Below are 21,042 nucleotides of genomic sequence, written 5' to 3'. Positions count from 1 at the left end.
CATGGATCCATAACTGGCTAAAGAATCATAAAAGTAAGAATGAAAAGTGGCATTTACATTGCACTGGAGGAAGTAGTCTTTCTTAATGCAACTCCGATAAGAATAATTGGCCTTATTTATTATCTCCTTAGCAATAGAGAATAGGAAGCGTAACGGCATGTTGCCAGACTAAGCAGGAAAGCATATAATGGACACAAACCTTGGGAAAGAAGTAATATAGTGTTTTTCTGCCCGTGGTGGACAGTTACAGCAGGCAGAGAAGGTGCTTTAAATTCATGGCTTTGCTTACTCAGAGGTACCTCGGGCAGGCAGAGACTAGCATTGCAGTTAGCTCTCCTATTTTAAACCAACAAGCATGCAGGAAAGTTAAATTCTTGTCTTTCATGAACAGTAATGTACCTGATATTCATGATATTAACATAGTTATTGGTGTTTTCCCTTAAATTTATACAGCCTGCAAGAAGGAACCTGCTGTGACTCGTTAGGAGATCCTGGGGCTCTGGTGCCCTGTTGTGGCTTGGGGCTGGACTGCCTTTCAGCTACCTGCTTTTTAGGGAAACCTAAAGTATTCTCCCCTTTTGGTGAGTCCAAACCAGACGGGACTAGAGCTGTCAGTAACCTGCCTTATAAAGAAGATGTACGGACCAAGGTGTGAAAAGGTATTGGTGCATTATTTTATAATGCAGTACTGCGATCCTGGGATTTGGGACTTTTTTAAATGCCCTTGCTCTAATTAATCCATTTGCACGACAGAGGGATCCCTTGCCAGTTTGCCAGTAAAAAACCCCCAAAAAACCGAAACTTCAGAAAGTTCTGGGGAGGGCAAAAATTGAGCTGGAGAGTCCAGATGAGACAGAAGTAGATATCATCTCTGCAGAGTAGTAATTGACTTTGAAGACACTATTTGTCTGGATTACTCAGTTCGCAAGGATTCCCATCCTTTCCATCTTCACAGAGGAATTCAATAAATTCAAGAGTAAAGATGTGCAAAGAACTGATTTTTCTGTCTGTTGCACAACGTGAATAAGGAAATGTAAAAGGAAATCATTTCACATCAACCTGAAGTGATTTATAAAATTCATTTAGTTAAATTAATGTAAAAAATCTTTCTCATGAAATGAAAGACTTTCATTATCCATTTTTAAATTATTTTAAAATAAGATAGATGTCTTGTTGTTATATAACTTAAAAATGTGTTATTCAAAGACATCAAGAATTAATACCCTAGTTTAGATTTTTTTTTCCTAAGGATTTCTTTTTCCGAAACAATTTCTCAAACTAAAATATATTTGGAAAATCTTTTCTTCAACTAGTATCTTCATCTTTCTGATGGGAAATGTTCAGAGGAAAGTCTTCCTCAACCTTAGCTTATTATGGAGGCTCCCAGGTGCTTTCTTTACTTTGTACAACATGATGTACACGGATGGGCACTGCCTTCTCATAGCTATTTCTTCTGTAAAGCCTCACCATCCCCAGCGGTGAGGAGGGGGCAGGATTGCAGAGGCAGGTGGTGGTGACCCCCAATGCTCTCCATGGCAGCATCTCCCCTAGAAGTGAGGGCTCGCGGTGTTACCGCCGCGTGATGGGAGCTAATCCTGCACCCGGCGCTTGTCTGCGCCACTGATGCTGGCTGGTACCATCACTGACCCTCCTTCCACATGGCTTTTGGGGAACATTTCTCACTTTGAATGAGCTGCATGGTGCAGAGAGAGTTTGTAGATCCAACCACAGGAAAGACCTCCACGGTGGAGATGGTTCAGAGCCTGGCTGTAGCTGTGGAAGTCTACTTCAGATTCATAGAGACCTTCACAAAGGTCCTATCTCTTCCCCCCATCCTCTTAAGCCTTCCATGCTGAGGTTCCCATTGCAACTCAGACAAAAGCCGAGCTCATTAGCACCCACAGGAAGCAAGTTTGTTAGCTCACGTTCAGCTCAATGGAGAGAAGGGCTCTGGGTTCCTGCGAGCAAGCCCGTATCTGGTGTGACACCGCAGCCATGTGTTTGGTGCTCCATCTTCCTGCACCATAAAGCACCGCTTGTCACATCTGGAGCTCCCTGCTCCAGCAGCCTTTACTGCATTCTTCATTTTGACGCCTTGTTCCAGGTTTTAAATAGCTGCAAGTCCCCTATTGCTCATTAGCAGGCTCAGAGAAATGGCTTTTATAGACCCATGTATTAAACAAATAAAAGACGTCAAGGAAACTTAAAAACACATCCAGCTGCTTGCAAATTTACTGCGCGAACGTTAAACTCTCATTAAATGTATTTTTATAAAGGGTGGCTTTATTTTTTGAATCTGAATACCTGTGACAGCGGGAAGTGGGGTTATCGAAATATACTGGCTAAATGAGAACATTTACCGGCGTAAAGTTTATTAGCCACATCCCAGTGACAATGCAGAGCACGCCGGGTGTTTTGTGGGCTGTCACGCAGGAAGGTGCTCTCGGCCTTGCTAACGGAGAGTTTATGAAGCAAATAAACATTTTCTTCCTGTCTGGCTTCCTTGCTTCCCCCCACCCTCTTTTTGTCTCCTAGGAAGGGATGCTAAAAATGTCACTATTTTATCAAGAGGATGGCTCCACACATCATGAAATAACCTTATCTCAAACCCCACATTTTGAACTCTGAAGCGGTTAAAATAAATAGTGGCTCGACACCCCACCGCGCGCAGGGGCACAGCGCTGGAGTGGGGGTATTGCCGCTGTGGTGCAAGCTGCAGGACCACCAGCAGCTCCCACCAGTCCCACACAGAAATGCTTTGAAACCAGATGTTTCTGCCTCTGGTCCTTATTTCTGCCAAGGCCAAAGGTGCCCCACGAGAAGGGTTGCAGAAGGGCTGGCTGTTACCTGGCTCCGACAGCCTGCTGCGGTGGCAGAGGTCTTTATGGACACACACTACAAGACATAGCAGTGACACCCGTGTTCACACCGCTCCTTCCCTTCTCACTACCGAGGTGCAAAGGTGGAAAAGGGAATCTGCTCACTGTGGCATATTTACTCATCAGACGCTATATAGATATGGACAAATGTGAGCAAACGGAATTGGTTTATTCTAGATTTGAATTTTTATCTGCAAGAATAATCCATTTATTAGTGAATAATCCAGGCTATTAAATACTAAAATCCCTTCTTTGACTCTGAAATTCACTGAGCCATGGAGTACAGGCGGCTGCGAGAGGACGCTGGGCAAGCCCTGGGATGTGCTGGTTGTCTTCTTCATCCCTCCAACTGGGACAGATGTGGTGAGAGTGGGGACAGATCTGCACTCTGACCTGATGTGGCCATACTCATTTTCTGATAGTAATATTTTTTCTAATATGACTCATACATATTCCATTTCTTGTTGCAGAAGTAGAAAGTGATTTGACAGCAGAAGACAGGGTTTATGTCTTTGGGGACCAATTTCTGAATATTGCACAAAAATGTACATGCAATTCTTGGCAATAATCTAGATTTTGTATGCAAATTGGGTCACTGTGTGTGTAATTGCCCTTTCAATGCATAATTGCCCATGGGCAGGTTTTGCAGAAGATCATATCAACTGCATGTGCAGATAAGTCCCACATTTCTATTCACTTCAGGATACGTGCACAAGCAGGAATTTAAAACCAGACACCCAAGAGGGATGAGGACTTCTTAGCAGTCTGGAAACAATGAACGTTCAGGCTGTAATCAGCAGGCAGGATTTTGTGAAGATTATGAACCTGAGAAACAGAGAAAATATTTGTGATGCACGTTCAGGGTATCCCGTAGCAGACACGGGCACCCGGCGGGGGACAATACGAGCCTTCCACAACCTCAGATAGCAATTGCTATGCTTGGACAGCGCGGCTCATATTAACCGTTCTGCCCAGCGGAAGACAAGTGATGTGCAGAAGATGAGGAAAAGTCAAATACTCCTTCTTGGGTTCTCATTCTTTGTGTGAACACTGAGACAGGGAGGGGCTGAGGCAGTTTCCTTCAAGTGGCGTGGATTTCTGAGAACTCAGTGTGTTCAGGCCTGCGGGACATCGCAGCACCCTGCCCTTTCTGGGATGGATCTGAACTTCAGAATACCCTGTGCAGAGCCCTTTATTAATGAACATGCCTTAACCACTTTGCAGGGAGGATGACATTTGGACAAGTGTGTCCTGTTTCTCAGACTCTCACAGAAGTCTTCTCCCCCGTTCACGGCAGAGACCAGAGCCTGTGGAGAATTAAGTCCATGCCTAACTTTAAGAACATTTGTTTTCTGTTCCAATTAATACAAATGCTCATTACTTAAGAGCTTTGCTGAAACAGATCCAAAGTGCCAGAATGACAAGGATGGGAGAGGCCTTTTGATATCACAATTAGAGAAAACCTGCTCCGGTGCCTTTAAGGAATTTTCACAAAACTTTTGTGAGTTTTTTCCAAAACCTCAAGCCATTTTCCCTTCCACAATCTTTCTACCTAACTTTTAAAGGCACTTTTATTGAAGATTTACTGATAGAAACCTTCTACTGAGTGCATTTGATCACTCCATATTTCAGAAACAATGTGGGAATGGAAAAATCTCTCTCTTTAGGCTCCATTATCTTAGACTCCTATTGTAGGCATAAAGTTATAAAGAACCAATACTACCCTTAAAACACTGAATAGCTTAACTGCTCAAAACATAAAATGAAAGCACTAAACATATCAGTTTTGTGTAAAAAACGTGCACCTTTTCCCTTGTAATAAACAAATAGATATATAACAGCAACCAGACTAAAACAGGTAAATGCTTTGGCTCCTCTCCTTGGAGTGCCGGGCTCTAACTGCCTGCTGTATGAAAATACATCACTTGCGTTGACTTTAGCCTCCGTACCGGGAACGAGAGTCACCATCAATTCACAGCCGCCGGTGGCAGAGCGGGTCATTTCAAGGGGCAGCAGGGCAAGAAATATTGTCTCTGAAATCAGGGTCCCCTCGACAAGTGGTCGCGTCCAGCAGAGCTGCTGGGGAGTGCAGCCAGCTCTCCAATTTTCTGTTGCAGTCACGATCGTCCTGTTGACGATTAAACTCTTCTGGGCAAACCGTGTCCATTTGTGATAAAATTGATAAGATAAATGATTTTTCTAGACAAAGGAAATGCAAGATATCTCTTCTATCTGGACCGAAGACATCATTTGATACAGTGCCACATGGGAAATTATCAGCTCAACTGAAAGCGCTGAGAATTTATACAGGAACTGTATCATGGGTACAGCACTGGCTAAAGGGAAGCCAATGACAGGAAACACTGAAAGGGGAATTATCACTCTGAAGTGAGGTTACCAGTAAACATCCCCGAGGATCAGGAGTGGGACTGAACGTATTTCATTTCTGTATTGACCTTAGGAGGGAACGTATGAGCGTGCCAATGACACTTACTGCTCATGCGATGGTAGGAGCATCATCAATGCAAACCGGGATGGGGTTATTAACTGAGGACTGACCTTGAAAACTGAAGTAATAGAAAAGGGATAAAATACAATAATATATTATGTATGGACAAGTACTTATGGAGCAGAAGCAAGAATTTCAGCTCTGTTAGTAATGACTGAGGATGAGAAAGACCCGAGTGTACTTGGACGTCACAGGTTAACTATTAAGTGCCAATTATATGGTCTGAAGAAAAAAAATGATCAGATATACCCAAGTAGGCTTTCCAGTTAAGTCTGGAAGTCTAGGAAAGCACTAATTCAATTTTACAAAGGTTGGTCTGACTTCATCAGAATAGTGTGCACAGTTCTCTTCCCCCAAGTGTGAGAATGATGAATTTCAACAGTAAATGGTCCAGTAAAAGAATTGAGGACAATCAGAGGAACACAAGGACTATTCACCTGAGAGACGAAAAAACCACTTAGTTTAGTTAGGACTGGGAATGGGACGTATAGGGAGGCAAACACCCAAAGGAGAAAATTACTACTGAAAAGAAGTAACAGTGATGGGCATGAGGACAAATGGTTTAAATAAGCCAAGAGTCAATTTAGGCTTGAAACTAGAGGGAAGTCTATATAGCAAGAAGTGAGGGCAAAATCCTTTAACAGCCGTGTAAGGTGAAGCACGAATGGTGTATTACAAAGTTTTTTAATGGAGCTGCAAGAGGCTGACAGGACCCGTGTGTCAGGACCAGGGAACATGTTCCTATGTGATGTTTTTGGGAAGGACTGGGCACCCTGAGTGTTGTGGGCTGGAATAAGCCATGTAATGGCGGTCCAGGTGCATGTAAAGAAGATTTGTATCTATAGGGAAGTTTGAAGAACAGATGCAGCTCATAAAACATACATCTTTGAAGGTAAGCAAGGGATTTCCTATCTGAAGGAAACTACTATTTGGCATTATCATTTTACACCTGGTTTTAAACAGTTAAGCCCATACAGTGAAGGAGGCAAAAATCAGATCACGAGCATTACCTGCCCGGTCTCAGGCTGTGTGTAGCAAACAGCCCTAAGGGACAGCCTGTGCACGCCCGTGGGCTCGGCATTCCTCAAAAGATTCAGGGGATACTTCCAGAAAATGCACACTTTTGCCAAAACTGGATTCAGGTCATGAATGATTCATGAACAGAAAACAAGGCTACATTCATCAGATAATTTATATGTAAACCACTAGTTCCACCAGCTACAGAAATAAGCCCAGAACCCCGTAGGTCAGAGCCATAATGAGCCGCTAGCAGTGGGAAGGATGCCCTTACATTTATGCCCTGTGATATTTTCCCATTAGCCTGTCACCAGCCCCTCGGTCGCCGGCGCAGGAGATGGTTATGCTGTTTATCAGCGTGGACCATCCTGGCTGCCAGCAGCTGATGCACAGACTTTGCGGGGGTTTGCTCCCCCGGTGCAGCAGCGTCAGGCCAGGCTGGGGGTGCCGAGCTCATTGCGGGAGCTTTGATTTGAGCAGCAGTGGCAGCGCTTGCTGAATGCCAAAAGCCAAAATCCCTGTTCCCACCATACCTGGGCTGTGCTGGGCGGATGGGGACCATGGGCATGCCGGCTGAGCTTACATCTATTGCAGTTTGCTGGGACAGAAAGAGGCTTTGAAGGCTTCCCCCGTCCGCAAACCTGCTCTGTGACAGAGATCAAGAACAGCGACATACAAACACACTGCACATGTAAAAGCAGAGTATTTTCACAGAGATTTAAGGCTGGGGCTTTAAGCCCCAGCCCACTTGCTGGAGAGTGCTGGGTGCTCTGCAGGTAGGCACCACTAATTGCTGTGCTCACGTTAGTCTCGCTAATGTCCATTACTCCTTGTAAGCGTGGTCCAGGGTCACCAACAACTTTGCACGAATTCCACACCACTGCAATGGGTAATTAACTGCACCTAGAGAAAGAGGGGATAAGAGACCTCATCTCTCTGTTGGAGTTTGCCATTGCCCTGCCTAAGACAACCCTGGTCTTACGGAGCTACATAGTTCCTCCAAAATTAGACATCTTTCTCATCCTTCCTGAGGTCCGTTTGTTAGAGTCCTTGCTCTTTCTGTTCACTTTCCATGTGATGCAAGCATTTGCCCAGTGGCTGGTCGACTAGCAAACACAAAAATTCTATTTAAAAACACATTTTTAATAACTTTCGCTAGTATTGATCTGACAGTTTAGTTGCAGAATAGTCCTGAATCTGCTGCAGATCATAACAGATAGCAGAAATATATTTCACTTTCAAGTAAATGGCTTGAAACCTATGAAATCTAATGGCATGTGTTCACCCACCTCCATTCACCTTGTATCAAGGAACTCTAGCAATTAGCTTTTTTAAACCTCTTTCTTTATAGGAAACTAGACCAGATGGACAGTTGGTCTGACCCAGTAGTGCTGCTGTTATTTTTTTATTAGAAATAGGCTGAGTGAATAGAAAATTTATACTAACTTGCAGCTGGAGCTGCTCCAAGGCCGTGCAGCTGCAGAGCAGTAAGACCAGAGGGAAACACACGTTCCCTGTGAGGACGTGCTGCAAGAGACTCTGGCATCCCTTCTGCATTGCTTGACCCCCAGGAAGGTTTCGCAGGAGAGGCAAAAACTCTTGTAATATCAACGGGCAAACCAGAAAAACCTGTCGCTGAGATCTTCTTGTAGGTCATCCATCTTGGGCCTAGGAAGCCAGCCAAAAGGCTTTATGGGCATTAATAATGGGAATGTGATCTAACACCCTGCTTCCTCCTGACCTTGAGGAAATGTGTGTGCGATGACCCAGCTGTGCAAGCTAAGCGATGCTGGGAAGCCAGAACCACCGCCCTCAGCGTTTTGTCTAGTTTGTCCTGCTAGAATTATCAAGATCAAAATCAGTTTTGATCCTTTCGCTCACATGCAGGAGTCACTGCTCTGACTCCAGTGTGTGCTCTGCTGTGTGCTGTACGTACCGTGCAGTGCCCCGCGGCTGCCCTTTATGCCCTTCATCAGCTTTCCCTTCCTCACGCTTCTTTCATGGACTGTTTCCTTTCTCCTTTGTTACTTCTAGATGCTCCCTGCTCTATCCACCCCTCCTTCCCATCCATTTATTTTTAAGCTCACTGCAACAGTCTTTTTCTCACACCACTGCATTGATTCCAGGCCTCCCCAGCAATTTTTAAAAGACATCCTACATCCAGCCTACCTTTGCATGTAGCTTATATTGTTAAATGCATTAAATTTTATCCACTGAATAGAGGGCGAGTAGAGTTAGGAGGGGACCTTTTAGGCAGATCCCTCACATGTTCTTTCTGCTGTCCAGATGTGGGCAGATGTGCTGACCGTCTCCTTAGCAGATACATCAGACTGTCTCTTTTGGATAACTTCAGAGAGCATGATTGCTGAGATTTGATAATTCCCTGATTTTTTAGACATGAATTTTATTTGCTATCAAGAGTTTCCTACGCCATTTTCTTTCAAAGGCATTTCATATCTGCCTGTATCTGCTATGGATTCTCAGTTTTCACATCAATTTTTTAAGACAGAAATAAAAAAAGGAACAACGCCCTTTCTGATGCTAAGCTGTAGAGTTTCAATAACCACATTTTTTTTAAGGTGGTACAGGCAATGGCCATCTTCTAATTCACAGCATTATTTCCTTTCCGAAATCGCCACGGCACATGAGATTGTTGTTGCCGACATATGCAAAGAAGTTTGTTGATTGTCATCCCTACCTGCCAAAGCTGTTCTTGAATTTGAAATTCCTGCGGTGATTGCTAAGCTTGTTTTCAACATGAATATTATCAGTATTTTCCCCACAGTTCTGCATAGCCTTCTGGTCCTCACTTCTATGTTGGCTAAGCTGTCATTTACAAGAGTGATGCTGTCATTACAATGTTTGATTTTTTTTTTAGTATAGCTATCGTTGAAAGCACGTTGTGTATTTCATAAGGAAACTTGTTATTTATTTCTTGCAGTGAAGTTGGTGGCAATGCCAAGTAATAGGTGTGGGAGAACTCACCTTTGACTTCAATGTTACTGTAGAATCAGGCACACAAGCTGCCACTGCATTCACCCTGACCTTGGGATGGCACCTGACAGAGGGCACATCTTCGTTTGTGTTGTGTTACACCTCCAGACATCCCAGATGCACTTGCAAAGGCCACTGTTGAGTGCTTTTTGCAATCTAGAAGTCATCTGCTGATGCTTCCCTGACCCTACAGACTGGTCTGTTGATTATTGGGTGGTTTTTTAAATTACAATCAATGCTGTTTTGATTTGTTCATATGGTAAACATATGGTCTTCTGGGTCAAACTATGACACTCCTCCTGCAGGGGTTACCATAACCAACTCTTCTATTTTGCAGAGAAAGACACTGCAGAAGACCTTCCCAGTTTACCAGACATTGTTTCTTTCCTATTGTGACCATAGAGCCATTTTGCTCTTCCCTTGCAGAGCTTTGCTGGCCCCAGGTTTTGCAGAGCAGTCAGGTGTTTTTCTCTGTGCTTCCATCCCACCAAATAGTCACCATTTCAGTAACATTGACGGACTTAACTTCGAGAAAACCGCTGTTGAGTTTTCTGTGTAATGTTTCACTGTTGTTTTTCTTAATGCTATAACTTTATTTTCCAAAGAAGTCAATAGTTTCATGTAGTTTCTGCCTGTTTGGTGCTTTTTAAAAGTGGTTTGGCCACTTCAGCTTTTGCTTTTTTGCTGTTAAAAATCTTCCTTTGTTAATCCCTAAGAGGGGCTCCAGCTGCAGTAACCTGGCAGTAAGGACCTTAGTGAGCGGATGAAGTGGTTTCCTATCACTTCTTTGAGAAGCTACTTTGGCTTCATGATCCATCTCCTTCCTCTTGTCTTGACTCATGTGACATTTTCCGGCATTGTTCTTTGTTTTATGGAGAACTTCTCCCGCTGCTTTTGTGAGGGTATTTTGGAGAAGCTGATGGTGCTGTTTCAACTCTTTCACACATATTCTAGATGACCTCACCTACCCTGACTTTAGGTTTATTTGTCTGTAAGCTGGTAGCGGTTGTTATTGGTTGATAGCATCCTGCAGGAAGATGTGTGACTTGTAAATCAAAGCCTTGTAGCACCTGATTTATTCTTCAGTTCAAATTGAAATTGATTCTGTGCTTGTCTTACAGCCTTGCACTGTCGATTTTGTTAATGAATTAGGATTTTATTTGTTTTTTAGTTTAATCCTAAACCTTTCCACGCAAATTATGATTCCTTCTAGCCTCATTCAGTCTGTACCAGTGGTCATTTCACAACTGCAGCTGTGATAGCAGGGTGAAAGTCACGAGTCTTTCACCATTTTGATTTTCATAATCAAGACTGCTATTTGATTGCTTTTTCTCACAGTGGTTGATTTTTTCCCAGCTGAAATCTCCCATTGTTTAGAGGAAGTCATGCCTGGATTTTCATTAGAGTCTGGAGACAACTAAAGACCTGACCCTTCCTCTCATCCCTGTAGCTCTTCGTAGGTGTGTGATGTTAGATAAATTACCATCAGCTAACTGGATAGCGGTGTATAAGCAATTCTTCTAACATGCAAATTACTGAAAATTATTAGTTGTGTAGACACTGTACTAATACCTAAATCATCCATATAACCTAAAGATTTCAAACTCAATGCAAACTTGTGCAGAATATTGCTGTTCCCAGCAGGACTCTGCTGCTAGAAGTAATTGCAGCTCCAGAGAAGCACACCAGCTGTTGTTATATTGTTTTATGGATCCTAGGGCTCATCATAGATCCTATAGGTTTATCCAGTGCAGCATCCTTGATATTTGTCTGCATACTGGGATCATAGGGTTGCTGCCTCTCCCTGGATATGTCTCAACCAAGGCTATGAGCAGAGCAACCAGTTCTCCTTGGTGTCTCCAATGCTTGGGCAGCCCCATAGCCCCGCAGCTGGGAGGCGTAATTTGTCTCTTCAGCTCTTACAAGCGTCTTTCTTAAGAACTGAACCCATAGCCTGATGACATAAACCTATGAAATTCTCTGAAATCAAATACAACCTTTTTATGACTTTAAAAATTCTCAGGAAGAGTTACTGCCTAGAATAATCCAGTGGCATCCAGTCAGAAGTAAGTAGCCCAAATCAAATCTCATTGCCTCAAATGAAAGGCATGCAGAGAAACTCTTGGTCACGTAAAGAAACTCTTACAAGCAAAAGCAATGTGCTAAAATAGTTCTTAAAAAGGGTGAAAGCTAAAAGATATGTCAGCGTTGGTACTGAAACTTGCTGATTTCTGTTTTGCTGTAAGGGTGAAGTTCAACACTCCGCTGATGACAATGTTGGATTTCCTGTGTCCAGTAAATATCCACATGGGAGAACAGCATCACTGTCAGCCTACTCCTTCAGATCACTGGACGAAAGACTAACAGTGGACCAACTGCTGAACCTCAGTGTTAGATGCTTTAAATTACTTTGGCATGTGGTTTGGGTAGTAGAGGAAACGCTATACATGGCTGCCTCTGCTGTACCTATTCTGTTGATAATTTTCTTTCCCAGTGTTTTGAAAGTGCCCCCTCCCCCCATCCCTAGCTGCGCGTTAAAGCATGACAAGCCAGTTGAAGCTATGTGTGCAGCATCTGCTCTCCTCCCCCTTGTATCACATGCGCAGACTCTATTTATAGCAGGAACGAATTTTTTGTTCTTATGCGTCATTCCATCCAGCAGAAAGCAAAACAGAAGGAGAAGCCGGTGCAGGAGGATGCTCCCTCAAGTCAGATTTTCAACAGAGAAAGGAGGAACAACCTCCTTCCCCTTGCAGTGCTCTCAAACCCCACAGCCTAGATCCAGAACTGTACGTTGGCCACTGTGCAATGCTGAAGTACCTCTCGGAGGCCACCATACCACAGTAATGAGCACATTCGAATTGAGCCAAGTGTATTTAGTTTTTAGAAGACGGGCATAAGTCATCTTTATTGAATATAATTTAGTTTTAACATATTGCTCTGTGCTTGAGTTATTATCTTCACTGTGCTTGGAGAAATAAATTACATTGAAGCCTTTATTTTTGACCTGTGACATCAATACACGCCATGGACGGATTCCAAAATCTTATCAGCTTTGGCATGGCTATTAAATTACAGTGGTGAACAAACCTCTTTAGAAATGAAAAATGCTTTTGGAGCTTTGACCTTTTACATTTCAATTCGTAAAGAGCCCAGTGCAAATGCGAAATGCTGATCAAAATCCAGTTACTTTAATCTTGCAGGGTGTCCTTTCTGCAGAAGAAAAGAACAAAATGTATCTTCTTGCTTTGTAGCCCTTCAGATCTTGACACCAAAGTTTGCCTGGAATGATGAGATTTGGTGCTAGAAAGCAGTGCTTGTAAGTACGGAACATGGCAAATTAGCCAGCGTCACAGAATTTCCAAAAAGGAATCTACTCCGAGATAAAGATATGAATTAAAATTGGACAAAGACACACAGCTTTTCTTCTGGCACACGGTGTGTCTTAATTGATGTGCAGAGAGTATGTGTGAGGATTCTGCAATATTTTAACCTCCACTCCAGCCCTTCCCTCAGAGCGCACCGAGGCGTCTTCTGTTTGAAAGATGGGGAATTGAACTGAAATTGGTATTTTATGTATTCTTAAACCAGTTAGCAGTACGCCAAGATTTGGGTCGTTTTCTCACTTCTCCCACTGTGGCTTCTGTCTTCACAAAATCATTTTCCCTTTTCCAAAAATTCTGCCTTATTCCTGGTGCAGCACATGGTGCTGGGAAGCCTGTAAAGTCAGATGGGGAATTAGACTGGGGTCAAAGGACAGAGTTTAGAAACTGTATTGCATAGCTCTGTGTATCAGCTTGGGTGGAGTAAGCTGTAGATATAGGTGTCTGTAGCAAAATTAACCAGTTTACGGAAAATAGTATTCAGCATTACCCATGTTTTTTACCTTCCTCCTCTCTTTTCAACCACGTGAAGCAAATGGTTCAGCTGTTTGTACTCATGGAGGTAGGACACGGGTGTTTCCAAGTCTCTACAGGAAGCCGAAGACGTCACATGCTACACAGCCTCTGTAGCTCTAAGAGTGGTGCTGAGAATGAATTCCTTTCTCATCAGTTCTCCTGGCTAAGCTTGCTTTCGACATTATTTAATAGTGCTTTATGTATTTCTGACAATTTTTGGAGAGAGACAATTCTTCTACTGCTGATGAGAACAAAAAGCATAAGTTACACGTAAATTAATGAATACAACTGGACAAAGACCCATACAAATTTGTGGTTCCTTATTAAGCTTTAATTAAACTGTAGCACTACAGAGATGCAGAGGAGTTTCTGGATTGTTTGTGATGTTTCAAGAGAGTAATTCCACTCTAGGACATCCATCAGTAATGCCTCTTTATATTCCACTTTAATCCCATATTACCTTTTCATAGCCAGTGAAAATCTTGACATTCAAAAGAAGGGACTAGCTAGTTTTTTTTGCTGGATCAGAAAAAAGGTATGGACATAACTGCCTGGGGCATAGAAAGGTCCCTACAGTTGTGAATGCAGAGAAGATAATTGAGTATGCTGATGCACCAAATGGGGCTTACACCTCTAAATGGGTAATTACAGGCCAATAAACTCACCAAGAGCAGGTTTGCAATTAATTTTTATTTTTATTTTATTACAGGTACAATATTGGACCTAAAATTATGGACAGCAAGTAGTTAACAAGTATGCAAGCCTGGTCTGTTAGCCAGACAGCTAAAATAAAGCATCGTGCTGCAGGAAAAGCCTAATGTATGTTAATTGAATGCCAATTGATTAAACATATTCATTGAGGTTTCACATCTAGGTCATAAGTAATCTATCTATTACATACTTGTTAAACCTCATTAAATAATTGCCTAGTGGTATTTAACATGCAATAAGTATCCCCTGAAATTCAACTGAAATGTATTCTTGCATCTGCTTAAGAATTCGCCTAAGTGAATCGATTGAAGAATGTTAAAAAAAAAGAATGTTAAATACTCCATCTGAAGTTTTTAAATAAAAGAGATCTGCTGTACGGTAGTGCGAGATAGTTCAGTAAGGCTGCTAAAAGACATAGTATCTGCACAATTATCCATGTAATACCGTGCAGAGGGAAAGGATTAGTCACTACAAAGCTGTGCTCAGGAACGGGAAGCTGGAGTCTGCAGGACAGAAGCAAGACTTGTAATGCCTGCGTAAGGAGAGACCCTGGAAGACTTTTCCGAGGTAAAAGGACCTGGAGTCGCAAACGTTACTTTTATTTTCATAGGTGAAAAATGTTTGCTACAAATCTAAATGTTTATCCACAGGTACAAGGCTCATTCATGCCACTTGTTGCTTTTGAATTATTAGTAGTATCTTGCAGTTACGGACTTTCGAGCGAAACAGCTCAAGTCACCTTACAAACATAAATTAAAGACTCGTGGGTCTGTGAGAGGCAGTCACTTTATATCATACATCGCTCATCGAAGGCATGAGTAAACTTAGGCACTGAGTTTAAATGATTTGCCTAGGCTGTCTCAGAAAGATCGATGGAGAGCATCAGCAAGAAAATTCAGAAATATATACCTTTCACCTAGGCTGTGTTCGGTAACCTGCAGCATGCACTTTAGCCTGAATTTGTAAACTCTTTCTGTTCCTCCAGAACAGACACTACATCAGAACTTGAAAACTTTCCACTCCAGTTATCCGAACGCATGTGGCTCCCTGAAGCCATAATGAATGACGAGCAGCAACGAAAAAAAAAAAAAAAAAAGGTTTATCAGCTACAGCTTAATTTTTGATGGATTACTGAGACATCTGGTTGTGGCACAAATAACCAGCATGTGTAATTTATGATGCTTTCTTCTCTGCTCAGCATGTTGGACCAGGCTCTTGGCAGGAAGGGTTTCATTCTTCACAGGGTCTTCCTGGAGAGGCTCTCTGAGCCTCAAGACAAGAAGAAAATGCTCCCTTGCCTCCTCACTCCCTCTGGGCTATTTCCAGTGCCCAGGGAGTCCTGGGGCATCGGAGCTGGAGGTGACAACCCCACCAGCACCTCTCCCACCCCACACAGACCTGATCTTGCGATTAAACTGCTTCAATCAACCCCTGGAGCAATTCAGAGACTGATTCCTAAAGGGCCAGAGAGACAGAAGTGTGACTGTGACTAAGGACCCTAAATATCTCTATTTTTTTTCTGAAAGTCATTTGATATTTCATAGAGACGAGCGAGAAATTTTGCTGAAATCTGCTGATTTTCCCCCCAGCTTTTTTGTTTTTAAGCGTATAAGGAATTTCTAGCCAAAATTATAGCAAGAGAATGAGAGCAAACACACGGGGGAGCACTTAGACTGTAATAGCCAGTAGCCAAGTGCTCAATACAGCCAGCTCCTGTACCTGAAATTTCTATTTCAAAGGAAAAAACTCTGTTTTGTTCTGAATAGTTCACCATTTCTCAGAAACCAAAAAAATCTCATGGCGTTTCCTAAGTGCCGGGACCACAGGGTTACACACTCTGTCTCTCTGTGCTTGAAAAGAGAAAAGAAGGAAACTTCAGAAGGTCTCAGTATCCTTAAAAACAAAGAAATGCCAAATTTTGAAGCCTGCTTCCACTGCCATTTTTATTTTACAGCCAGCTCTAGAGGAGGAAATATATTTCCACAAGCCTTTACATTTATTTTAGCTTGCCTATTTGCCTAATTATTGCCATGCAGCTCAGCAAAGATGCCTTGTTTAGAAAGGTACATCCTAAAATACAGCTTTGAGACTTAAGTGGGTATTTAGCGTGTCCACTATGCAAGTTAAGCACATGGCCCCACAATAAATTTCCTGTATTTGCAGACTTTTTGTCATGTTTACACAGTAAACATTTGTGAAATAGATTTAGTGATTTCATTTTTTCAGTACTTGTGAAGATAGGTAATTCAGGAACATTACTTAATACACAGCCCAAACATAAAAACAGCCATTAAACAGTATTATATAATTAAGATTCCATTTAATGGTGTTTATGCTTCTATTTTTTAAGGTGGAAACGTGATATGTGCACACACTTCATAAAAGGTATGTTTTAAGGTTATTAGTAGGCAATGATAACAATACCTTGATTTCCCTTAATTTTTGCATTATTAAAGAACCCTTTCCTCATTCTCACATGAAAAATATCCAGAATTACCTTCACAGAGGTAAATGCCACAATGCTTCCTTCCCTCTGCTCTTCCAGGAATAACTATTGCCTTTTTGCAGCCATCGGCTCCGCCACAAGCGTCTTTTCTAGACCCAGGTGGAGCCGCTCCTCCATCCTCAGCAGCCTTGCCCACAACAAGGGCCTGGAGAGCGCCAGTCTAATAAGACCCAAGAGAGAATGGGGAAGGAGAAAAAGGTTTCTTACGCACATACACATACCCACGGTAAGGAAATCGCATAGGAGCGAGTGTTCCTCTGCCCCTTCGCTGGAACAAAGAAGTGATTCATAACTGAGGCTGAGGAAGAGTGGGGGTCAAGGGAGAGGAAGGCAGGTATTTTTATTAAAGTGAGGAGTTAATTTTGTCATTGATATTAGTAATACATTTGATTTCTTTATGTAACTGGTTATTTTTTAATGTTAATCTGTTCAGTAACGCTCCAGAAATGAGATAAAGGTCTTACAGCAAGCAGCCTCGGATACCAGGTACCTAGAACATTTAGCACGTGCTGGCTCATGCGGGCGGTGAGTGCTGCGGTCCTTGGAAGTCTACGGGCAGGCTCTTGCGCCTATGCAGCCTCCCTGGACGGTCATAAGGCTGTGTTTATGAATGTTTTCAAATGGCAAATAAAAATATGTGTCCCCCTATCACAAATGTTTATTTACAGTCAGTAGGGTTAATGGAAAATCAGTATTATGATGATTTAAGAGTGAATTTTATGGAAAAATAGAACGATGTGGTAGCACTTGCATACATCACCTGGTAAGAGGAAAAGATCTTTATGTTACAAGTGCTGTGAATGGGTTCAATGTACCTAACAACAAAAAGGTTGATATCATGATCTGCATTATCCAAATATAGAAAGGGAGCCAAAGTGTGCTACTTCTCTGAGGTTATACCATAAGTCAGTGGCAAACACGCAAGCTTACTTATGCAGTGTCAGGCACACAGTATGCTGAAGGAGTGTCAGGGAGATAATACGTGTGAATTTCTCATATTAGGAAACATCTGGAAAGCAAAGAGAAACAATACTCACTTTAATCAAATAAATGAGCTAAAAATATGGTAGTTATAAAATGCTGCTTAATGTTATCTCATGGACCAAACTGTACAGTTCCGTAAAAAAAAAATAATCATTTCTCTCCAGTCTATTACACTTCTTCGTGTTCCTGCAGCAGAGCAGAGAAGGCAGTAGCTTTCAAAAATTTCCATCTGCAACGAGGTTTTAAATAGTCTCCTACAAACATTTCTTGGGAGAGTAAGCAGCTGCATGGGCATCGGTTCTCTGATGAAGGAAAGAGTAATAACCGTGTCAGGATAAGGCTAGTGGTGTGATGCTCCAGGACCAGCCCTACCGTTCAGCCAAAATTATGATTTACATTGCCAAAAGCATCAATAAAACTGCAAATCATTTCAGGAGTCTCTTAAAGAGCTAGGTGGACTACATTTCAGGGATCAGCTCAGTTTAAGTAAGCATAAGGTGAAGCATACCGACAGGAAAAAGAAAACAATTTAAACCACTCTTACATGGAGTTGGTGTTAAATTAACTGTGGGTAGTCAGGAGAGGAACAAGGCATCATTGCAAACAAGACATCTGTTCAATAAGAAACGGTGGCCAGAAAAGCAAAAATATTCGTTTTCATTAAGAAAAAGCTAGATGAAAGCACAAAATTATTACATAGCTTTTATATGGAGTGACACCTCAGCATGGATACTTTGCTCAGCTTTGCTTTCCAGTCTTACAGAAGGATAGAGCAGAAATAAAAAAGGTCTAGGGAAGGCAGTGAAAATGATTAAGGGAATAGAAAGCTGCAGTGTGTGGAAAGATTAAAAGATTAGAACTATATATCTTGGATGTTAGAGGAATAAGGGGTGATGATAGAGAGGTATAAAAAATAGCAAAGTGTTTAAAGCAGGTAAGTCAAGAACTCCTATTCCTTGGGCAGGAGACACATAAAATGAAATTAAAAATCAACTAGTTTAGACCTTTTATGTAAACTTAGCAGTGGGGTAGCAATGCTCAACAGAAGACTGGCGTCTGTATAAATGGTGTCGAAGCATACATCAGGAGTACTAACCTATAATGGGTAAAAACCATGACGGTCCTGAGCTCAGCCCAACCACGAGTTCTAGAAGTCTGAATGATTATAAGGCGTCTTAGTTCATTAATGGATTTACGGCATCCGCTCCTGAGGCAGCAGGCAGAATGACTGTCAGAGAAAAATACAGTTTTATGTATCTCTGTACTGAGACAGAGATCAAGTATTTTTCCCTTTATTTCTTTGGAAGTAATGAAGTAAAAACTTCTCTGTGTGAAATCTACAGCAACAGGAATTATCCTCAGTGCGTGTCTCAGTAGATATTTTAGATACTCTCAAGTAAGACACCACACCTTTGCTAGGAGAATGTTGCAGTTGCTACGAGACAATGAAGAACAGCTTTCTAAAACACATCTCATCTTCAGCTGACTGAGTGCTCCCGGTCCTGTCCGGGGCAAGATCAAAGGGCTCAGTGTGCACCAGCTTCAGCTGGTGCTGGGACAGGCGAGACGTGGTCACTCCGGGTACCACAGCCCAGCTCCGAGGAGGTGAGTCGAGGGAAGGCTGGGCTTCACAGGCACAAAGTAAGAAATCATGTGCTCAGACTCATAACGAGGGCCCTGGGCAGCTCTCCTGACTCTTTTCCATGTAGACTGGGAAGACTGATGGGAGGCATATACATGGGCTACTGCCATCAGCTCAGAGTTGAAATGTAAGGCTCGTCCTACTCTTTGGCATTTATTAAATTATATTTCACTGCAGCAACAGCACTCTGGGCTGGGCATTTCTGGGGAATTGTTACACTTCTCAGATGGTTAATCACTTGGCCTTTGGCCTCCTGCCTTATAACTCTGTTTGACATATCCTATAATTACTACTTGGAGAGTTTTATTACTTAATTATGCTATCAGCTATTGCAATTTAACATGCCATCAATCTCTCCTGAGCAGCCCCCCATACACCCCCAAACAAATGTCCCCTTTCAATCATACTTCTCTGCAAATTTCTACAAAGCAAGGTACTGCCAAATTCGTGCTTTGATCAATAAGTTGTAAAATTTTCTAACATAGAAAATTCTTGCCCATTTTCTATGCCTTGCCCACTCCGCCACTTCCAAGCCCTTTGATTTCAGACTTTTATAATATATATAGTCACATTTACCAGTGCTGGCATAAAGCAGCCAAATAGCCTCATCCTTTTTAAGATGTCTCCTAAAAACAAATTAAGACTCCACCAGACAAGCTGTTGGCTCGTGTGAACATCTGCCCGGCACTTTGTGGGCTGCTTACAGAGCACACTGAGCTGCTGAACTGTGTCCTGCCACGGACCGGTGGCCCAGCCCTTTCCAGCCAGTGCATGTTTGCTCAAGTCATGAAACATTTCAGCACACTTTAAAGACCAGCTTTACTGTTATGTTGCTGGAGGGAGATGAAGAAAACATTGCTGTGCCATTTGGCAGAGTTGGGTTTTGGGGAACAGTTCTCAGCCACCTGCTATTTCTTACCCTGTGGTCCTTCCATTAGGAGAAGTCTGAGGCTGAGGTTCTGTCGTGGTTCCCGAAGGCAAAACACAGTGAAAGATAATTTTAAACCAACTTGGCTCTCATCAACAGTCCCCAATGCAAGGGTGCACTGATTTATGACAACCTCCCAAAGCTGCCTACAGACTGTTTGACAGCCCAGACAGACACAGATTCTTAATAGCGCGTGGTGCAGACCCATCCCCTTCCACCTCCAACATCTCCCCTGCACCAGGACCAGAGCTCAACATAAATCTGCTGCGCCTGCACCAGGGGAATTGTTCCTCGGCCTCCTGCAACTTGTAAGGGCTGTTTCAGGAGATAGAATTAGTACCTTGATGCTCAGTATTGATTTCTGTTTGATTTATATTCCCTTGATCTGATTTTCTTCTTGGCGTCATGAGTATAAATCAAAAGTAACACCCACAAGAGTCAGAAGTTACACTGGCTTTAAACTTGTGTAAGTGAGATTGAGGTCCCTTAGCTCCAGCCTCTCCTGGTGTGAAGGGAGAGCAGATTTTTAAAAGATCAGCTGTCTGACTCACAGGAGTACAAAATAGCCAGGCATTGTAGGACACAGTCTTCAGCCATTCTTTTAAATTATTTCTTGAACCTGGATTTCAGGAGAATGAATTCCTGGATTCTCTCTCCTTGAGTTAGTTTTTCTGCAATACCCAGCAATCCTCCCTTTTGGACTTCCATGTGGGGGCTGAATTAAGTTTTCCTTGTGGGATGTGAGGAGGGAAGTTAGTAGGGACAACAAAAATACTTTTGCAGCGTGACCATTTTGTGTTGAGTCATTTGGAAAAGAGCCCACAAAGACATGAAAACTCTGTAACCGGTTTTCATTCCCAAGGCAGTCCAACAACTAACATTTCTCCTCCAACTTCAATGGCCTTTCATAGCCGTATCCAAGGGATTAATATGGCCTTGAGATTCTCCTTACAAAATTCAGTGTGTCTTTCTA

Source organism: Gavia stellata, chromosome 20 (genome assembly GCF_030936135.1).
Source record: "Gavia stellata isolate bGavSte3 chromosome 20, bGavSte3.hap2, whole genome shotgun sequence".
Lineage (NCBI taxonomy): Eukaryota > Metazoa > Chordata > Aves > Gaviiformes > Gaviidae > Gavia > Gavia stellata.
This window is presented reverse-complemented; position numbering follows the sequence as displayed.